The sequence below is a fragment of the Hemiscyllium ocellatum genome, unplaced genomic scaffold, assembly GCF_020745735.1.
Source record: "Hemiscyllium ocellatum isolate sHemOce1 unplaced genomic scaffold, sHemOce1.pat.X.cur. scaffold_686_pat_ctg1, whole genome shotgun sequence".
Classification (NCBI taxonomy): Eukaryota; Metazoa; Chordata; class Chondrichthyes; order Orectolobiformes; family Hemiscylliidae; genus Hemiscyllium; species Hemiscyllium ocellatum.
The window spans coordinates 18360-38101 of NW_026869171.1; the positions used below are offsets into that span (position 1 = coordinate 18360).

Sequence of the window (19742 nt, forward strand, 5' to 3'; positions counted from 1 at the left end):
AAGTCCTGTAATCCCTCTCCATTTCAGTAACATACTGCCTTCCATTATTCCTGTAAATGAAATTACAGGTTATATTATGTTGTATTGCACCTGCCAGATTATTATCCATTGTCTTTAACTTTCTGTATCTATTCGCAGACACTCCACCCTCTCTTGATAATTTAATCTCTTGCTTATCCAAGCGACATCACCAAACTCAGTATCTGGATATCTGTTCCAACCTCCTGATCATTGATGTAGATTGTAAATAGTTGAGGTCCCCGCACTGGTCACTGTGTGACTCCACTGGTGACGTTCTGACAAACTGATTAAGACTGATTTATCCGGAGAGCCTGCTTCCTGTTTGATAGACAGTCTTCCCTCTATACTGTGTATTACGGTCGAAAGGCTGAGTGTGGACGAGGAGCATCAGTCAGGAATCCAACCCCTCGAACCAGCTCCGCCATTGAATACAATCATGGCTGATGTTATCGAGGCCTCGGTTCCACTTTCCTGATAACTCTCCATCCTAAGACACTTTCTTTGCAGGAATCAGTTGAGGGAACTATCTCTGAGCTCCTTCCAATATAACAATACACTTTCTTCATTGAGTAGAAAAATTCTTTACACACTACTCCAATGTGATCTCACTAAGATCCTGTACAGAGGCAGCAAAAACATTACCAGGCTGCTGAAAGGTTTCCATCCAGTTCAGAGCAATCTCAGCTCTCTAGGGTAATACACAGCATTGTTTAAAATCATTGTCCTTCTCTACTCTACATGCATAACTCTAGAGAAAATCTCACAATAATGCTTGCGAAGAGCATGAATAACGTGGCGAGATGACCTCTAACATTAATTTTATTTAGAATCTGACCATTGGGGAGGTGCCAGAGTGCTGGAGAACGATTAGTACGATTCCACTTCACAGTAATCATGATTTGGAAATGCTGGTGTTGGACTGGGGTGTCCAAAGTTAAAAATCACACAACACCATGTTATAGTCCAACAGGTTTAATTGGAAGCACAGTAGCTTTCAGAGAACCGCACCTTCTTCAGGTGATTGTGGGGGACAAAATTGTAAGGCACAGCATTTATAGCAAAAAAAATTACGATATGATGTAACTGAAGCTACACATTGAAAATTACCTTGATTGTCTGTTGAGTCTTTCATCTGTTCAAAAACCATGATAGTTTACCTTCTTCCGTGTGTAAATCAAAAAACTTTTTTTTTAAGTTGCATTCTCAGGTTAACTGTAACAATTGGGTTATTTAGACAATATGTCGAAGGTGTTAGCGCCCTGTGTTCTCTGTCTATGCCATGATTTTAGATCAATTCTAACCTAAAAAGCCAGATAACAGAGTTTTACTGTTTTTGAGCAAAGTACAATGTAACTCTGCAAGTACAAATTCACCCCACAAAACGTATGGGCGCATGTGGGTCTTTGTGTCTGTCTGTGTGTACGTCTGTCTGGTTTGGGGGTTGTAAGTGTGAGAGAGAGTGTACATGTGTGTGTCGTGATTGCAGAGTGTCTTAATTCAGTGAGGGGGTGCATGTGTGAGTGGAAGTGTGTATGTGTCTGGGGTGGGGGTTTGCGAGTGTCTGTGAGAGAGAGGGTATATGTGCCTGCATGAGTGTAGAGTGGTCTAAGTCTCTGAGAGGATGCATGTGTGAGTATGGGAGTGTGTGTGTCTGTAAGGGTGTGCATGAGTGTCTGTGTGCATGTCTGTGTATATGTGTGTCCGTGTGTATGTGTGTGTATAGGAGTGTGTGTGTGTGTGTGTGTGTAACTGTGTCTGTGTATGTATATAGTGCAATGGTGGTCACCTGTAGTATGATGAACCAAAGGGCCCAGTTGAGGCCCTCCCTATGGGTACTGAACTTAGCTATCAGCCCTGTTTGGCTATTTTTCGCTGTTGACTGTCCTGAAGTCTGCCTTGGAGGATGGTCACCCAAGGTCGAATGTCCAGTACCGCAGAAGTGTCCCAACTGGGAGGCAACACTTCTGTCTGTTGATTGTGGTGTGGTGCCCATTCATCCTTTGTCGTAGCCTTTGCTCGGTTTCCCCAATGTACCATGCCTCCAGGCGCCCTTGCCTGCAATGTATAAGATAGACAATGTTGGCTGAGTCACATGAGTACCTGCCATGTACATGGTGGGAGGTGTCCTCACATGTAATGGTAATACCCATGTCCACATTCTGACACGTCTTGCAGTGCCTACCGTGACAGGGTTGTATGGCGCTGTCCTGAAAGCTGGGCAGCTTGCTATGAACAATGATCTGTTGGAGGTTTGGTGGTTGTTTAAAGGCAAGCAGTGGAGGTGTGGGGAAGGTCTTGGCGAGGTGCTCATCCTCATTGATAATGTGTTGGAGGTCACGAAGAACATGGTATAATTTGTCAGCTCCTGGGAAGTACTGAACAATGAAGGGTACCCTGTCAGTTGCCACAGCAAGGTACCGTAATAACTTCCTTAGGAGATAGACATGTGCTCCCTATAACAAAGTGACAAAACCTGAACAGAATACTCCAAGTGCGGCCTTACCAAAGTCCTGTATAACTGCAGCATAAATTCCCAACTTCCATACTCAATGTCCGGCCTGATGAAGGTCTGTGTGCCAGATGCCTTCTTCACTGCCCTGTCTACATGTGACTCCACTCTCAGAGAACCATGCTCCTGAACACCAAGGTCTCACTGCCCACTACACCCCTTAAGGCCCTCCCATTCGCAGTGCAACTCCTACCTTGAGTTGAGTTTCTAAAATGGAAGACATCACACTTCTTTATTAAATTCCATTTGCCATTTCTCGGCCCACTTCCCAACTGATTAAGGTCCTGCTGCAATTTCTGATAAACTTCCTCAATGATTATGCTCCCACTTATTGTAGTGTCATCTGCAAACTTACTAATCATGCCTTGTACATTCTCAACCAAATTAACCAAAACAGACAGCTATGGACCCAGCCTCCAGTCTGACAAGTATCCTTCCACTAAACCCCCTGCTTCCGACCATCAAGCCAACTATGCATCCAATTGGCCAGTTCCCCAGCATTCCACATGATGTAATTCTCCAGAGCAGTCTGCCATGTGGAACCTTATCAAAGGCCTTACTGTTATCCATAGAGACTATGGTTACCGCGCGGCCCTCATCAACCTGCTTGGTCACTTCATCAACGAACTCTAACAAATTTGGGAAGCATGATCTCCCACTCACGAGTCTCTGCTGACTGCTTCGAATCAAATCCTGTGTAAGTAATGGGTGCAGTCAATGGTGTGCTGTCCTTCATTGTAAGATAATTCGAGTACATAAGTAATGCCATCTTCCTGCTGTTTTAGGGCCTTGTTGGGACACACTCTACGGATTTGATCTCCTTTGTAAGGAATGATCTCCTTACCACAGACACGGGTGATGGTATCACGAGGATAGAGTGAAGAAGCTGAGCGTTTAATCAGTAGAGCTGTGAGAGACGAAGACACGGTGACGTTAAACATGAGGAGTGGCAGCGATCAGTTACTTCCAAAAGAGACATTGACAGGGAGAGAAATTCCATACTTTATCAAGGATTGGTTGGTTTGATTTATTGTCACGTGTACCTCAGGACAGGGAATCACTTTATTTATGAGCAGCGGAGGAAGATCATAGTCAGCATGGCCAGACAGATCATAGGGTGGAAATAGACTTGGACAGAGTAAGGCATACAGGTTACACTGAACAGGACGTGCACTAGACAAGATTAACATGAAGAAGATCAGCATTATTTGAACTTAGAGAGTCCATTTATCAATCTAACGTGACTTTCCTAATAGTTTATATGCCTAAATTAACTCTCCTCACGTTATTGTGTAGGCGGCGTGTGAACCCGTACTGAACGCCATGTTGCTCACAATCCCCAACAGCAGCCACAATACCTTCCATCTGAAACAGGTAGCCGTTCCCACCAGCTCCCGCCTTACACAGAGAACACCAGGCTGGCTTCTCGGAGATGGAAGGTGCCTTCTTGTGACTTCACACAAGACATATGGCTTCCCTCCTCACCGCGAGAAAACCGCATTAAAGTCCCACGTGTGTATCATGACAGATGGAGCTACGAGGAACAACGTGGAGCAGTCTGTCTGTGCAGCCTCTGCTCCACTTGTTCATCATGTTAGAGCATCAGTTAGGAGTCAGCGAGGACTGTTGATGCTGAAGATCAGAGCAGACAGTGGTTTGCTGGAAAAGCACAGCAGGAGAATTGACGTTTCGGGCATAAGCCGTTCATCAGGAATCAGCATCAATTACCTCATTCTGCCCCTGTGTAAGTGCATTGAGGTGGGAATGGCCTCCTCCTGTTCCTGTATAAGTGACTCAAGGGACTGACTGGCTTCTTCCTCGTCCAATTGGACAGGGCCAAGGGCCTGATTGGGTAACCCTGGTTCCTGTATGACAGCTCGATGTGCTGACTAGTGTGATGATGCTGTAGGTTTTAAGAAGGTATTTTGTTCTGGTTTCTTTTACGAGAGAGATTGAATGACCGTTACCAAGCTGGCTAGTTAAGACCACTTGAGTAAACAACTAGTGAGGCCTTAGGTTTATTTTACTGCAGATGGAATGGGTGTGGTCAGCTCTCGCAGATTAGGATTTCTGGGTTTTGGTTTCTCAGTAACATCAGAAATCATTGGGGTCTCCACCAAGTTGAAAGCTTTAGTGAATGTCTCCTGGCAGCTACTCTCTGTGAATTTTCTCTTGGTGCTGTTTTTAAATCCTGAATTGGAGAAATATTTGTGTCATTCAGTGTCTGAATATTCCTTTTTGCCAAGGGCTGTGTTCATGTGATTTTCCAGTATTGGAACAGTTCATTAGTATTAGGTCCTAGATCTATTATTCTGTTAACTCGTCCAATATAATTACGTTATTCTAAATTCTTCTTTCTTTGGTTTTATTTCATCTATCGTGTTTAAGTAAATGGTGTTTTGCTTCACACTGAGTTGTTTGACCAGTCACATTGCATCTGGAACAGACACTTTACATTTTCTTTAAAATAAGAAAACATTAGAGTCTCGGCTACCGCCTTCAAATATTGTCGAGGGGCTCTGGTGTGGCCCATCACACTAGAATCCTTCTCTTCCTGAGTAATAGGCTGGAGGCACTGAATGGGCTGTCCCTGTTCTTCTCCAATAGTGTCAATGGGCTGAACGACTTCCTCATATTCCTGTGAAACCAGTGTGAGGTGCGGAATGAACTGTTATTTTACTGTGGCAATGTGCAGTGTCAGACAGTCCTTTATATGAATGTTACGGACTCTTTAAAAGCACAAGCCTCAATGCAGTCCATGTCCTGCTGCACATGGACACAGTCCAATTCAGGAGCTGACGGGGGTGTCAAATTATTCTGAACATTGTGGAATCCTCAGTGACCATCCCCACTTCTGATCTTATGGTGGGGAGGGTGGGGGCGGGGAGACATTGATGAAGCAGCTGTAGAAGTTTGTGAAGAGGAAGCTACCCTGAGGATCTCCCACAGAGGTGACCCAGGACTGAGATGTTGAACATCTTCCTTTGTGCAATGCATGATTCCAAACACTGGAGAGTTTTCTCTGATACCCATTAAGTTCACATTTGTTAAGCTCCTTGATGTCAACAGAAGTCAACAGAAGCCTTGATATCAGGGCCAGTCATTTTTACCTGACCACTTGTGTCCTATCAGAGAGTTGAGGGCGATGAAGAATTGGGTATGAAAGAGGATTTGAGACCAAGAGCAGATCAGTCATGATCTTAGTGGAGGACAAGGCAGGTTTGGGGAGTGAACGACCTGGCCCTGTGTCTGATGTTCTCACATTCTGTTATTGGAAAGTTAGTGGGTGTTATTTTCATGAATGTTCTGTTACTGAATGTTGCCGTCAGGGAGACCAGAGGATTTTGTGAGCCATCTCTGGGTGAGGTATGGGAGCTGTATTCATAATGAATTTGGGTCTACAACATGACCAACAAATGGAGCACACGTTTCAGAGAGGGGAAGCTCTGTAAAGAGAGATGAGGGGCCTCTTTCATCCCCAGCCTGGGTTTTACAATTACATTTCCCAAATCACCTCAACGGGTGTGGGACAGTCTTGCAGGGCTGAATGATCTCCTCTGTTTCTGTGCAACAGGTTATAGAAGTAAGTAGTCTCTAAATGCTCCTGCCTAACAGGCTTAATGGTCTGAATGGAGCACAGGACCACGGGATTGAGGGACAGGAGTGAGTCATTAGATACGTTGAACCTTCTCCACCAGGCACTAAGATTGTGGATGATCAGGTTGGGGTCTCAGCCGCACTTTCCTGTCTGTGTCCCATTATCCATTACTCAGTTCTTTGTCAAATATTTCACTAACGCAACTTTCAATCAATGTGAACATAGAGGCACGATAAACTTCCAGTGAAGAGGATTCGGATTTGAACGGTACTTTCAGAATTTTTCGTCATCCCTCTTACAGAATCAGAGAGTCATACAGAACGGAAACAGACCCGTTAGTCCAATCTGTTCACTCCGATCAGATTTCAAATCTGATCCAGTCCCATTTGCCAGCATTTGGCCAATATCCCTCCTCTTTCGGATACTTTTTAAATGTGCGATTGTAACCGCCTTCAGCACTTCCTCTGACAGCACTTTATGTACACACACCACTGTGTGTGTGAAACATTTATCTTCAGGTCCCTTCTAAATCATTCGCCCTCTCCCCTCCAACCTATGCTCTCCTGTTCTGATCTCCCCTACCCTGGGGAGCAGAACATGCCTGTTCAGAATATCCATGCCCCTGATGGTTTTATAAACCTCTGAAATGTCACCCTTCAGCCTCTGACACTCCAGGGAGAAACACCTCAAACTAATCAACCTCTCGCTCAAGCTCAAACCTCCAGTCCTGGGACATCCGTGTAAATCCTTTCTGCAGAAAACCAAGATGTACGCAGTATTCTTAAAGTGGTCTCACCAACATCCTGTACAGATACAACATGCCACCACAACTCCTATACTCAATGCTCTGACTGATTAAGGCAAATTTGTAAAATGTGTTCTGTACCGCATTGCCTGCATTCGACTCCACTTTCAAGAACAATGTACCTGCAGCCCTATTTCCCTTTGTCTCACAACACTCACCAGGCCCTTACAATTAAATGTGTAATTTCTGCCCTGATTTGCCTACCCAAAATGCGTAACCTCGTATTTATCTAAGTTAAACTTCATCTGTCACACCTTGCCCCTTTGTTCCATCTATTTGTGATCTTGTTGTACTCTGAGATAATCTGCAACACCACTTTTCTGATGTCATCTGTAAACTTACTCCCTATGGTCCCAATATTTGCGTCTTCTCCCCTTGTCTGCGTGAGCTTCTGATGGGTGCTCCAGTTTCCTCCCACAGCCCAAAGCTGTATAATTCAAGTGGGTTGGTCAAATAGTCCATAGTGTTCAGCGATTTCTACTTTAGGTGCACTAGTCAGGGGTAACTGTAAGGGCATGGGAAGGTTAGTCTTTGAAAGGTTAGTATGGACTTGTTGGGCCGAAGGGCTTGTTTCCACACTGCAGGGATTCTATAAAAATAAGAATGGTAACAATAACAGGAGAGTCTTGTTTTAGCTCGTACACGTTACTGTGATGAGGAATAATGCAGGAGAGAGAGTGCAACAGGCAGTTTCTTCTCGGGCAGATGACATTTTCTCCCTCCCTGAGTTGAATCACACAATAATGTCATTCTCTCCCAATACTGGACCATGTGAGGTCTCCTTGTACATTGTCCAAACTATGTCTCCATCACATTCCCTGTTCCATGTCGGTGCATCATTGCTGCTGTCATACACAGAGCCATACCCTGAGCAGAAAATGGTCTCGGTCGATTTGAAGATATGTTTATATGTCCCTGTGTCATTAAAAAAATAAAATGGTTAATGTATTCAGAATACATAGAACATGGAACATAGAACAGTCCAGCACAGAACAGGCCCTTCAGCCCACCATGTTGTGCCGACCATTGATCCTCATGTATGCACATTTACATTTCTGTGACCATATGCATGTCCAGCAGTCTCTTAAATGTCCCCAATGGCCTCGCTTCCACAACTGCTGCTGGCAATGCATTCCATGCTCTCACAACTCTCTGTGTAAAGAACCTGCCTCTGACATCCCCTCTATACGTTCCTCCAACCAGCTTAAAACTATGACCCCTCGTGTTAGCCATTTCTGCCCAGGGAAATAGTCTCTGGCTATCAACACTATCTATGCCTCTCATAATCTTGAATACCTCAGTTAGGTCCCCTCTTCTCCCCCTTTTCTCCAATGAAAGAACTTCGAGCTCAGTCAACCTCTCTTCATAACATAAGCACTCCAGTCCAGGCAGCAACCTGGTAAACCTCATCTGAACCCTCCCCAAAGCATCCACATTTTTCCTATAATAGGGTGACCAGAACGGGACGCAGTATTTCAAGTGCGGTCTTACCAAAGTTTTATAGAGCTGCAACAAGATCTCACGACTCTTAAACTCAATCCTCCTGTTAATGAAAGCCAAAACACCATATGCTTTCTTAACAACCCTGTCCACTTGGGTGGCCATTTTAAGAGATCTATGTACCTGCACACAAAGATCTCTCTGTTCCTTCACACTGCCAAGAATCCTATCCTTAATCCTGTACTCAGCTTTCAAATTCGACCTTCCAAAATGCATCACCTCGCATTGATCCAGGTTGAACTCCATCTGCCACCTCTCAGCCCATCTCTGCATCCTGTCAATGTCCCGCTGCAGCCTACAACAGGTCTCTATACTGTCAACGACACCTCCAACCTTCGTGTCATCTGCAAACTTGCTGACCCATCCTTCAATCCCCTCATCCAACTCATTTATAAAAATTACAAACAGTAGAGGCCCAAGGACAGATCCCTGTGGAACACCACTCACCACAGACTTCCAGGCAGAATATTTTCCTTCCACTACCACTCGCTGTCTTCTGTTGGCCAGCCAATTCTGTATCCAAACAGCTAACACAGATACCGGTGTTAAAATTAATGTTTTAACAAATACAGAAATTGCTGGAAAATCTTGGTAGGTCTGTCAGCATCCAGATGCCTTTTACATGATGGAGTTGTACCAGCCTCCACCACTTCCTCTGGCAGCTCATTCTATATACACACCACCCTCTGTGTGAAAAGGTGCCCCTTAGGCCTCTTCAAAACCTTTCCCCTCTCAATTTCCACCAATATCCTCTAGTTTTGAGCGCCCCTAACCTGGGGAAAAACCTTGACTACAAACCCTATCCATGACCATTCTGATTTTATAAACCTTTACTGCTGCGAAATGTGACTTCAATCAACACGAATGGCTGTACTTTCAATGATCCTGGGCCGAAATGCTGACATTCAACACCGACACCTGTTCTTTCTCCATCAAGTCACAATTCTAAAACTAGTTTAATCAGTTTGTTCAGATATATTAGGAGACACTTCTGTGGGATTTACACCTAGACCTTTGTGCCCGGAGGTAGGGACACGAGCACCACTCAGCAATACCCATAAAGCTGTAACATTATTCTCCCGTGTGTTTGTTCATCAGTCTGTTATGACATGCTGAGACATACCTCTGCAACAGGCAGGACATGAATCCACACCTTCTGGTCCAGAGCTAGGAACACTACCAAACAATTTCAGGAATTGGAATCAAACCCAGAGTCATGGCTCAGAGACAGGGACACTACCCACGACACTACTATACCCAGATTTTGGGTCACATTTTAAGGTACAGCATTCAGCTCGGTGTGGATTTATTATAATCAGGTTACCATTACTGAACTACACAAAACACTTTGTTTTGTTAAACAAGTGCAAGATCGAAATTAACTCTGACCATCTTTAATCGCTATTATCTGTAGTCTACTATATTAGGGAAAGGAATCCTGCAGACATATTCTGCCCAATGAAGGGTCTCAAGTAGATCTTTATTACTGAACATCAGACACGGAGAAAGACCATAATTTCTGGTCCCAAAACACCGATCAGTATAACTCAACTCTCACATGTGTCTCAAACCATGAAATGATACCACGCCATGAAAGGATACTTTCCAGCCTCTCCTCCCCACTGACTGTGTCTGCAATCTGTCCCTCCTCCCTCTAACCACACAAGGCAAACCAAGCTCAGGGTCTTTGTGAAAATGAAGGCCGGAGTGTGCAGGCCTCCTGGAGAGGGGGGGGGACATTTTAAAATTAAACGGGGAAGGTGAGGAGGTGGTAATGTCACTCACTGGCTGAGGGGTGGCAGATGGAGTTTAGTTTGGACTAATGCGAGATACTGGGTTTGGTAAATCCAACAAGAGCAGGACTTATACAATTAAACGCAGGGCCTTTGGCGGTGTTGTAGAACAGAGACCTCGGCCATCAGGTATAATTCTTTAAAATTTGCATCTCATATAGGTAATGTGGTTAAGAAGGTGTTTAACACACTTGTCTTCAATGGTCAGACCTTTGAGTATCGGAATTGGGACGTCATGTTGAGGTTGTACAGGACATTGGTGAGACCTCTTCTGGAATACTGTGTCCAGTCTGGTCATCCTGCCCACTCATTCAACAGGCACACCAACCTGTGGGTGAAACATCTGCCCCTTAGGTCACTTTTAAATGTTTCCCCTCTTACCTTACAACTATGTCCTCTAGTTTTGGTCTCCATTACCCTTATAAAATACATTGACTGTTCACTTTGATATTATTGACCTTGATATTATTAACCTGGAGAGGGTTCAGAAGAGTTTAACCTGGATGTTGCTGCAAATGGAGAGATTGAGCTATAAGGAGAGGCTGGGTAGGCTGGGACTTTTTTTCCCTAGAGTATATTATATAGAGGGGAAACTTTGCAGAGGTTTATAAAATGATAAGGGGTACAGATAAGCTGAAGGGCTGATGTCTTTTACCGAGAGTTGGGGATTCAAAACTGAGTGATATTTTAAGGTGCGAGGAAAGAAGATTTACAAAAGTCATGAGAGGTAATTATTTTAGAAGAAGCTGGCTTGTGTGTGGAATGAACTTGCAGAGCAAGTGGTGAAAACAGGGACAGTTACAACGTTTAAAGGATATTTAGATCAGTACATGGATAAGACATCAGTTTGGATGGTGCTGTGAGCAGCTGCCCTCTCCCTCCCCCTCTCTGAGTGAATTCCTGTTGGTTTTCACCCTCTGCCAATGCCGGTGCAGTGGCGTGGGGAGGCCAGCAGAGGGTGACATTGCATCACTTTAAGCACCACAGAGACAGCCAGACTTGCCCCACACAGAGACACACAGATACACACACAGCAATTGTTAGGGCACAGCATAGATCTCATCTGGTAATTTAAACTAAACATAAATAAATGCTCAATTCACCTCGAAACTGTTAAAATATGAGTGACAGAGAACTCCCAAATTCCACTGATTAAATAAAAACAACAATGTATTTTTTAACACTGAAAGTGATCTGAAAGACCCTCTATCTCTTAACTGCTTATAACCAGACTCCAGCTCTGTAGTAATATACTGTTTCTGGGTCTGCCATCCTCTCATATCACAGGTACTTGTAAGCTCTCAGTTCAGAGCAGCATTCACTCTCTCTTAAAGGTACAGTACACGCTTTCAACTTCATCCCATTATACCCTGGTGAATATAGATAAGTGGAACCTATCAGGATTTCTCTTGCTCTGTGGTTTGTCAATATTTCATCTACTCTGTCTCGTATATGTCAGGATTTTTGTTGATCCATTGACAGTATGTCATTATTTGACTCTGTCCTTGGGAATATATCAGTATCTCACTTGCTCACACTCCTGTGTGTGGGACAGGATTTCAGTTGTTTCATGGGGACTGTGACAATCTTAATGTTTCTAAATGGTACCAAACCTGCAAGGATTGTAAAGTCTATGGAGGACAGTGTGGAACTCTAACAGGACAGTGACACGCTGGTAGATAGGGATCAACGCAGAGCAGTATGAGGTGATGCACTTTGATATGAAAGATAAAGAAAGACAGTTTAAAACAGGCCGTGCCATTATAAAGGGGCTGAAGGAACAGAGAGCGCCGCGTGTATATGAGCAAGAGCTTTGTTCGGGGGTCGGTGCTATAACAGATATACCGTGAGTGTGAGGGAGCAGAGAGAACACAGTGACCCTTATCCTGACAGAGCGGGGAAGGTTTTTGATGCATGTGCTGTATTGCTGGACATTTCTTCAGATCACAGAAACTGCACTGAGCTGGGTGGGGAGCACAGACCATGCTCAGTGGGTCTGCTGGTGTGGCTCTCTCTGGGAAGAGAATGGTCACCCTCTGTACTAGCCCATCCACCAGGACCTCCGTGCCCCAGTCGACAAACCGTGGTGTAATTGCCCCATATCTTTCATGCTCGGGGTAAACTGTACAGGGCAGCTCCTAACTGAGAAAGGTCAGCCGTGTACCCATTGGCCTTTTAAAGACGGCACCAGTGCCAGGGGTCATGGAATATCCAGGGGCACCCGGGCGACTGTGAGTCCCTCCAGCCATGATGGGTGGGAGAACCAAGCTGGTACTGAATGAGAGGGACACTATGGTGGGGGTGGGGTGTGTGGGTCGTCAATGAGTTGTGTTTGATAGGATAGCACCAGGAATCTAGCTTGGCCACGTACAGATAATCTCTCTGCCCAGTGAGTCAGAGATTCTGTTGTAACTACTCCCAATTACAAAGCTGTAGAACAAACGTTCATCCAAACTCCATCATTTCACCTCACACCAATGTCCCCTTTTCCCGTCTTTCCTGGGAAGACTGGCTCATGTAACCGGATGCTATCGAAGTGTCTACATTTCAGTATTCTGAAACCTGAGAACACAGCCGTCCATGACACTATCTCTCAGTCTCCTCCTCTATGTCTATACCACAAACCCATCCCATGTGATGATATTTAAACTGATTCCCCCGCCATCTCTCTCTGGCAGTGATGTTCACACCCACAGCACCCCCTTGACATGGCACAATATCGATATGGAGCTGTAAATTGGTGGGAGCTGGAGGTCCTGTCACTTCCAGCATGGGCTGCAAGTTTCCCCACACTGGGCAGGGATCTAACACAGTGTTACTGAGCAATGCGCTGGGGTGGTGTACACAGTCCTACATGCTGGGAGGGTAACTGCTCCTGGGTTACAGATCAATGCACTGGGGTGGGGTACAGAGTCCTACATGCTGGGAGGGTAACTGCTGCTGGGTTTACATATGAATTCACGGGTGATCACTGCACAGGTCTCTGTGCTGGTCAGACTGTCTGGTTGAGGTTTATAGATAATACAATGATGTGGTCTGCACAGCTCTCGGTGCTGGACAGATATGTAACCTGTGCACAGTGTATCATGGTGGTGGGGTGAATAGGGGTGAAAAGTGATAGACAGGTCAAGGAGCTCCACGGGACGTTCTGTCCCCGACATTCTATAACTGACATTCCCCGGAACGTTCTGCCCCCGACATTCTATAACTGACATTCCCCGGAACGTTCTCTCCCCAACATTCTATAACTGACATTCCCCGGAACGTTCTGTCCCTGACATTCTATAACCGACACTCCCCGGAACGTTCTGTCCCTGACATTCTATAACTGACATTCCCCGGAACGTTCCGTCACCGACATTCTATAACCGAAATTCCCCGGAACGTTCTGTCCCTGACGTTCTATAACCGACACTCCCCGGAACGTTCTGTCCCTGACATTCTATAACTGACATTCCCCGGAACGTTCTGTCCCTGACGTTGTTTGTTTGTGAACGGCCGGACGTCAGTGAATTGAACAAACGATAAGATCCCGAGGGAGGAGATCCCGTTCCAGGGAGAAGGAGACACTGTTCCGAAGGCCCCTCAGGCAGTTAAAGGGGTGAATACGTTTTCCCTGCGTTTACATTTCTTCACGACACAGGATCGACCACAATTTAGACCAAAATACAGGAATTCCCAAACTCTGTTTGTCTTCAGGAAACTGGGAGAGAATCCTTCAGGACAGCAACATTCCCACCCTCCGTATTAGGAACTGGGAAGGAGTGACCTGTGCCTGCTCTCGAGTGATCGAGTGTGTCGGAATGTTCTAGAAACCATCTGTCCTTATGGATGTGTCTCTGTGTGTTTGGGGAGGGAGGGTTTCTTGTGGTTTCTGTCACATTTTTGTCAGTAATTCCGACCTTCCCATTTGTTATTCCAGGTCCAATTATTTTAATAAATCCCTGAATACAGGGACACATTTGAAAATCTCACTGGGTCCCCGATCAAACGGGTCCCTTTGCCTCCAGGCTGATGGATAATGGGTTTGTTTTCCTTCCTCACAGTTAACGTAGTGACCATCTACGTCCTGCTTTATAAAGATTGTGGATTGTCTCCATGTGTCAGACGTTACCTGGGGGCCATGGCAGCGGCGGATCTCCTGGTCATTATCCTCGACCTGATCCTGAGACACATTCCCATTGTTTATCGGGAACAGTTTTATTTCCTGAGGTACTCTGTCCCCGTGTGTAATATCCACGCCGCCCTGCTTTATGCAGCCACTGACTGCTCTGTCTGGTTCACCGTCACTTTCACCTTTGATCGGTTTGTGGCCATTTGTTGCCAGAAGCTGAAAAGTAAATATTGCAGTGAGAAAACGGCGGCTGTGGTTCTGGGAGCAGTGACTGTGCTGAGCTGTTTAAAGAACATTTCCTGGTATTTTATGCTCATGGCTCGGTATCGGCTGATGAACGCCCCCTGGTTTTGTGATGTAACAGACGCTGTTCAATTGTCCAGTGTCTGGGTCACAATCGAGTTCCTCCACCACATTCTAACCCCGTGTGTCCCATTTCTCCTGATTCTGCTGCTCAATGTTCTCACCGTCAGACACATTTTAGTGACCAGCAGAGCCCGCAGGAGACTCCGCGCTCACACCAATGGGGACGCTCAGTCTGACACTGAAATGAGAAACCGAAAAAAATCCATCATTTTACTGTTTGTGATCTCGGCCAATTTCATCCTGTTATGGTCAACGTTCATGCTGTATTCTATATGGAACCGGATGAGGTTTATTGTGCATACCCCTGTGTTTCTCGATTGGTTTGTGCGGGAATTGGGCTTCATGCTGCAGCTCCTCAGTTGCTGCACAAACACCGCGATTTATGCCGTGACCCAGACTAAGTTCAGGCAGCAGCTGAAGAATGTGCTGAAATATCCCTTCACCCAAATCCATCCATCCATCAAATTCCCTCATTAATCACACCATCCGGGATTTTCTCATTTCAGTTCAGTGTTTCAGCGATGGAGCAGCCTGTCGCTATGGTAACAGACTGAGGGGAGCGCTGGTTTGTCCCTCCTTATCCCACAGGGGGGTTACAGGGAAACATTTCAATGTTTCTCACAACTCAGGGGCCAGTGAGAAAAGGCACCATCCCACTGACTGTATCCATCACTTCCATTTGTAACCAATAAAAATGCTGATTACAGCGTGCCGAGCAGCAGAGGGACCGATGTTGTTGTGTGTCTTTGTGTTGGAGAAGCTGAGCTGGAGAGAGACAGACTCAGCCCCGAGTCCTGGTCCTCAGGGAAGGGGAGGGCACCGCGCCCTGAGCTCAGGAGCTGGGGTTAACTCCCTCTGTCCCCCCACTGCAGCCTGGCCTCCCCATTACCTCTCCCCTTCACTTTCTCCTCAATTCTCTCTCTCTCCCTCATCACCTCTCCTCTTCACACTCCCTCGTTTCCCCTCTCACACACAATTCCCCCAACCTCGGTTTCTCCACCTGCCCACATCTTCCCTATCCCCTCACCCTCACTCTCTCTGTCCTGCTGTCTCTGTCTCCCTCCAGCAGTTCCATCTCTCCCCCATTTTCCCCTCCTCCTACCTCCCACATCTCACCCCCCCACACACACGCAGCCTCACGACCAACCAACCCCACACCGCACAGTCTCTGGGTCAGAGGGAGAGGGAAGGAACAGGGAGACTGAATGTGTCTGAGACAGAGGGAGGGAGGGAAGGAGGGAGAGCGATTCAGTCAGAGGGAAAAGGAGGAAGGTGGGGGAGAGAGAGAGAGACACTGATTGAGGAGGGTCAAGAGTGAGAGAAGGTGGAGGGAGAGTGAAGGAGAGGGGGAAGAGAGAGAGGGGGCACGGGAGAGATAGGGTGAGATAGGGGAGGGCGAGAGATGGGATGGAGGTTGGGGAGGGAATGTCAAGAGGGAGGGAGAGGGCGAAAGAGGGGATGGGAGAGAGAGGGAGCGCGAGGGGGGACGAAAAGGGAGGGAGAGGGCGGGAGATAGGAAGGAGGGAGGGGACGAAGAGAGAGAGGGGAGAGTTTGAGAGACGGAGGTTGAAACAGAGGAGTGAGGGAGTGAAGGGCAAGAGAGAGAAGCACGAGAGGGAGAGAGAGTGGGAGAGGGAGGAGAGAGAGGGGGGAAGGCGAGAGTGAGGAGGATGAGAGAGGAGATGTCGAGAGAGGGGAGACCGGGAGACGAGAGGGAAGGGAGGGGAGGGTGCGACGGGGGGGGGGAGGGCGAGAAAAGGGGGAGGGTGTGAGAGGGGGAGGGCGAGAGACGGGGAGGGCAAGAGAGCACAGTGCACGAGAGGGGAGAGGAAGGTGAAGGCGAGAGTGAGGGTGTGAGTGAAAGAGGGGAGGGCGAGAGAGGGAGGAGAGGGAGGGGGATGGGCATGAGGGAGGGAGAGGGCGAGAGGGAGGGAGAGGGCGAGATAGAGGAGTGCGAGACAGGGGGAGGGTGAGAGAAGGGATGGTGAGAGGGGCGATGGCGAAAGAGGGAAGGGGGTTGGCGAGAGAGGGGAGGGGTGAGAGAGGGGAGGGAGAGAGAGAGTAGGGAGAGACAGGGGAGGGAGGGGAGGGTGCGAGGAAGGGAGAGGGCGAGAGAGGATAGGGTGAGAGGGGGGTGGGCGAGAGAGGGGAAGGAGGGAGGGGAGGGGGTGAGGGAGGGTGAGGGTATGAGAGGGAGTGGAGGGTGAGAGAGGGGTGAAGGTGAGAGAGGGGAGTGTGAGAGGTGGGAGGGCGAGGAAGGAGAGGGCGAGAGGGAAGGAGAGGGCGAGAGGGAAGGAGAGGGCAAGAGGGAAGGAGGGAGGGAGGGGGAGACAGGGGAGATACGGAGGGGAGGGCGCGACAGGCTAGGGAGGGAGGGGAGGGTTAGAGAAGGGTGAGGGTGAGAGAGAGGAGGGCAAGAGAGGGGAGGGAATTAAGGGCGAGAGATGGAGTGCAAGAGAGGGGAGGGCAACAGAGAGGAGGGAAGGGAGGGCGAGAAGAATGGAGAGGGTGAGAGAGGAGGGCAAGTGAGGGGAGGAAGGGAGGGGAGGGCGATAGAGGGGAGGGCGAGCGCGGGGTGGGCTTGAAGGAGGGAGAGGGAGTGAGATGGAAGGGAGGGAAGGAGAGGGTGAGAGTGGAGAGGGATGAAGGGGAGGGCAAGAGAGGGGGGAGGCAAGATGGATGGAGGTGAGGGAGGATGGGGAGGGCGAGAGAGGGGGAGAGGAAGGGGAGGGGACCGTCAGAGAGGGGAAGGAGGGAGGGGAGGCCGAGAGGAAGGGGAGGGGACCGTCAGAGAGGGGAAGGAGGGAGGGGAGGCCGAGAGGAAGGGGAGGGGACCGTCAGAGAGCGGAAGGAGGGAGGGGAGGCCGAGAGGAAGGGGAGGGGACCGTCAGAGAGGGGAAGGAGGGAGGGGAGGCCGAGAGGAAGGGAGAGGGCGAGACAGGGAAGGGAGGGAGGGGAGAACAAGAGAAAGGGAGAGCGAGAGAGGATAGGGCGAGAGAGGGGGAGCGCGAGTGAGGGGGGCAAGAGAGGGGGAGGGTGAGAGAGGGGTAGAGGGAGGGGAAGGCAAGATGGATGGAGAGTGCGAGAGAGAGGCGAGGGCGGACAGAGAGAGGGCGGACAGAGAGAGGAGGACAGACTTAGGGGAACAGAGACGTGTGGACAGAGTGGGGGACAGAGAGCTGGGGGACAGAGTGAGGGACACAGAGAGGGGGGGACACAGAGAGAGGGGGGACACAGAGAGAGGGGGGACACAGAGAGAGGGGGGACACAGAGAGAGGGGGACACAGAGAAGGGGACAGAGAAGGGAGACAGAGAGAGGGGACAGAAAGAAGGGGATAGAGAGAAGGGGATAGAGAGAAGGGGATAGAGTGAGAGTAACAGAGAAAAGGGGACAGAGAGAGGGGAGACGTGGAGAGGGGGACTAAGAGAGGGGGACAGAGAGAGGGGAGACAGGGGGGGGGAAGAGCGAGGGGAGACAGAAGACAGGGGGGCAGGGAGGGTGGACAGAGCAAGGGTGGGACAGAGAGAGGAGGAAGAGAGAAGGGATACAGAGAGGGCGGTGACAGAGAAAGGAGGACAGACTGAGGGGAACAGAGAGACGTGGGGACAGAGGTGGGGACAGAGATGTGGGGGAAAGTGAGAGTGGGGGACAGAGTGAGGGGGACAGAGAGTGGGGGGACAGACAGAGAGCGACAGAGGGAGGGGGACAGAGCGAGGGGTGGCAGACAGAGGTGGGACAGAGAGAGGTGGGACAGAGAGAGGTGTGACAGAGAGAGCGGGGACAGAGAGAGCGGGGACAGAGAGAAGGGGGACAGAGAGAAGGGGGACAGAGAGAAGGGGGACAGACGGGGGGACAGAGAGAGGGTGGACAGAGCGAGGGTGGGACAGAGTGAGGGGCAGAGAGAGGCTGGACAGAGGGGGGTGACAGGAGAGGAGGACAGACTTAGGGGGACAGAGACGTGGGGACAGAGACGTGGGGACAGAGTGGACGACAGAGAGCTGTGGGAGAGAGGGGGGTACAGAGTGAGGGTCACAGAGGGGGAACAGAGAGGGGGGACAGAGAGAAGGGGGTCAGAAGGGGGAACAGAGAGAGGGGGGAACAGAGAGAGGGGGGACAGAGAGAGGGGGGGACAGAGAGAGGGGGGACAGAGAGAGGGGGGACAGAGAGAGGGGGGACAGAGAGAGGGGGGACAGAGGGAGGGGGACAGAGGGAGGGGGACAGAGGGAGGGGGACAGAGGGAGGGGGACAGAGAGAGGGGGACAGAGAGAGGTGGGGCAATGAGGGGGACAGAGAGAGGTGGGGACAGAGAGAGGTGGGGACAGAGAGAGGGGATCGGAGTAGGGGACAGCGAGACAGGGGACAGCGAGACAGGGGACAGCGAGACAGGGGACCGAAATAGGGGGACAGAGAGAGAGAGAGGGGACAGAGTGGGGGGAAGAGATAGGGGGATAGAGAGAGAGAGCGGGGACAGAGAGAGGTGGTGCAGAGAGGGGGGCAGAGTTAGGAGCACAGAGAGAGGGGATCAGGTAGGGGGTGGCAGAGTGTGGGGACAGAGAGTGGGGGACAGAGAGTGGGGGACAGAGAGTGGGGGACACAGAGTGGTTAAGAGAGATGGAAAACAGAGCGGGGGACACGGGGGGAAATAGAGGGGGTACAGAGACATGGGGGACAGGGAGAGGTGGTAAGGAGAGAGGGGGGTCAGAGAGAGGGGATAGAGAGGGGGGATAGAGAGAGGGGATAGAGAGAGGGGATAGAGAGAGGGGATAGAGAGGGGGGAATAGAGAGGGGGGAATAGAGAGGGGGGATAGAGAGAGGGGATAGAGAGAGGGGATAGAGAGAGGGGATAGAGAGGGGGGATAGAGAGGGGGGATAGAGAGGGGAGACAGAGAGGGGAGACAGAGAGGGGAGACAGAGAGGGGAGACAGAGAGGGGAGACAGAGAGGGGGGACAGAGAGGGGGGACAGAGAGGGGGGACAGAGAGGGTGGGAATGGAGCGAGGGGTGGACAGAAAGTGGAGGACCCGGGGGCAGAGAGT

At 49.1% G+C, this 19742-nt stretch overlaps 1 long non-coding RNA gene across 1 annotated transcript in view; it reads right to left on the reverse strand.

Moving 5' to 3' along the window:
- Positions 1 to 977: 977 nt before the first annotated feature.
- LOC132814119 (uncharacterized) overlaps positions 978 to 19742 on the reverse strand; it is a 28075-nt gene continuing 9310 nt past the window's right edge. Inside the window, exons 2-3 of the long non-coding RNA XR_009644312.1 lie at positions 14341 to 14556; positions 978 to 2076 (exon numbers count right to left, since the gene is read on the reverse strand). This is a non-coding gene — a long non-coding RNA (uncharacterized LOC132814119). The remainder of the gene's footprint in view (positions 2077 to 14340; positions 14557 to 19742) is intronic.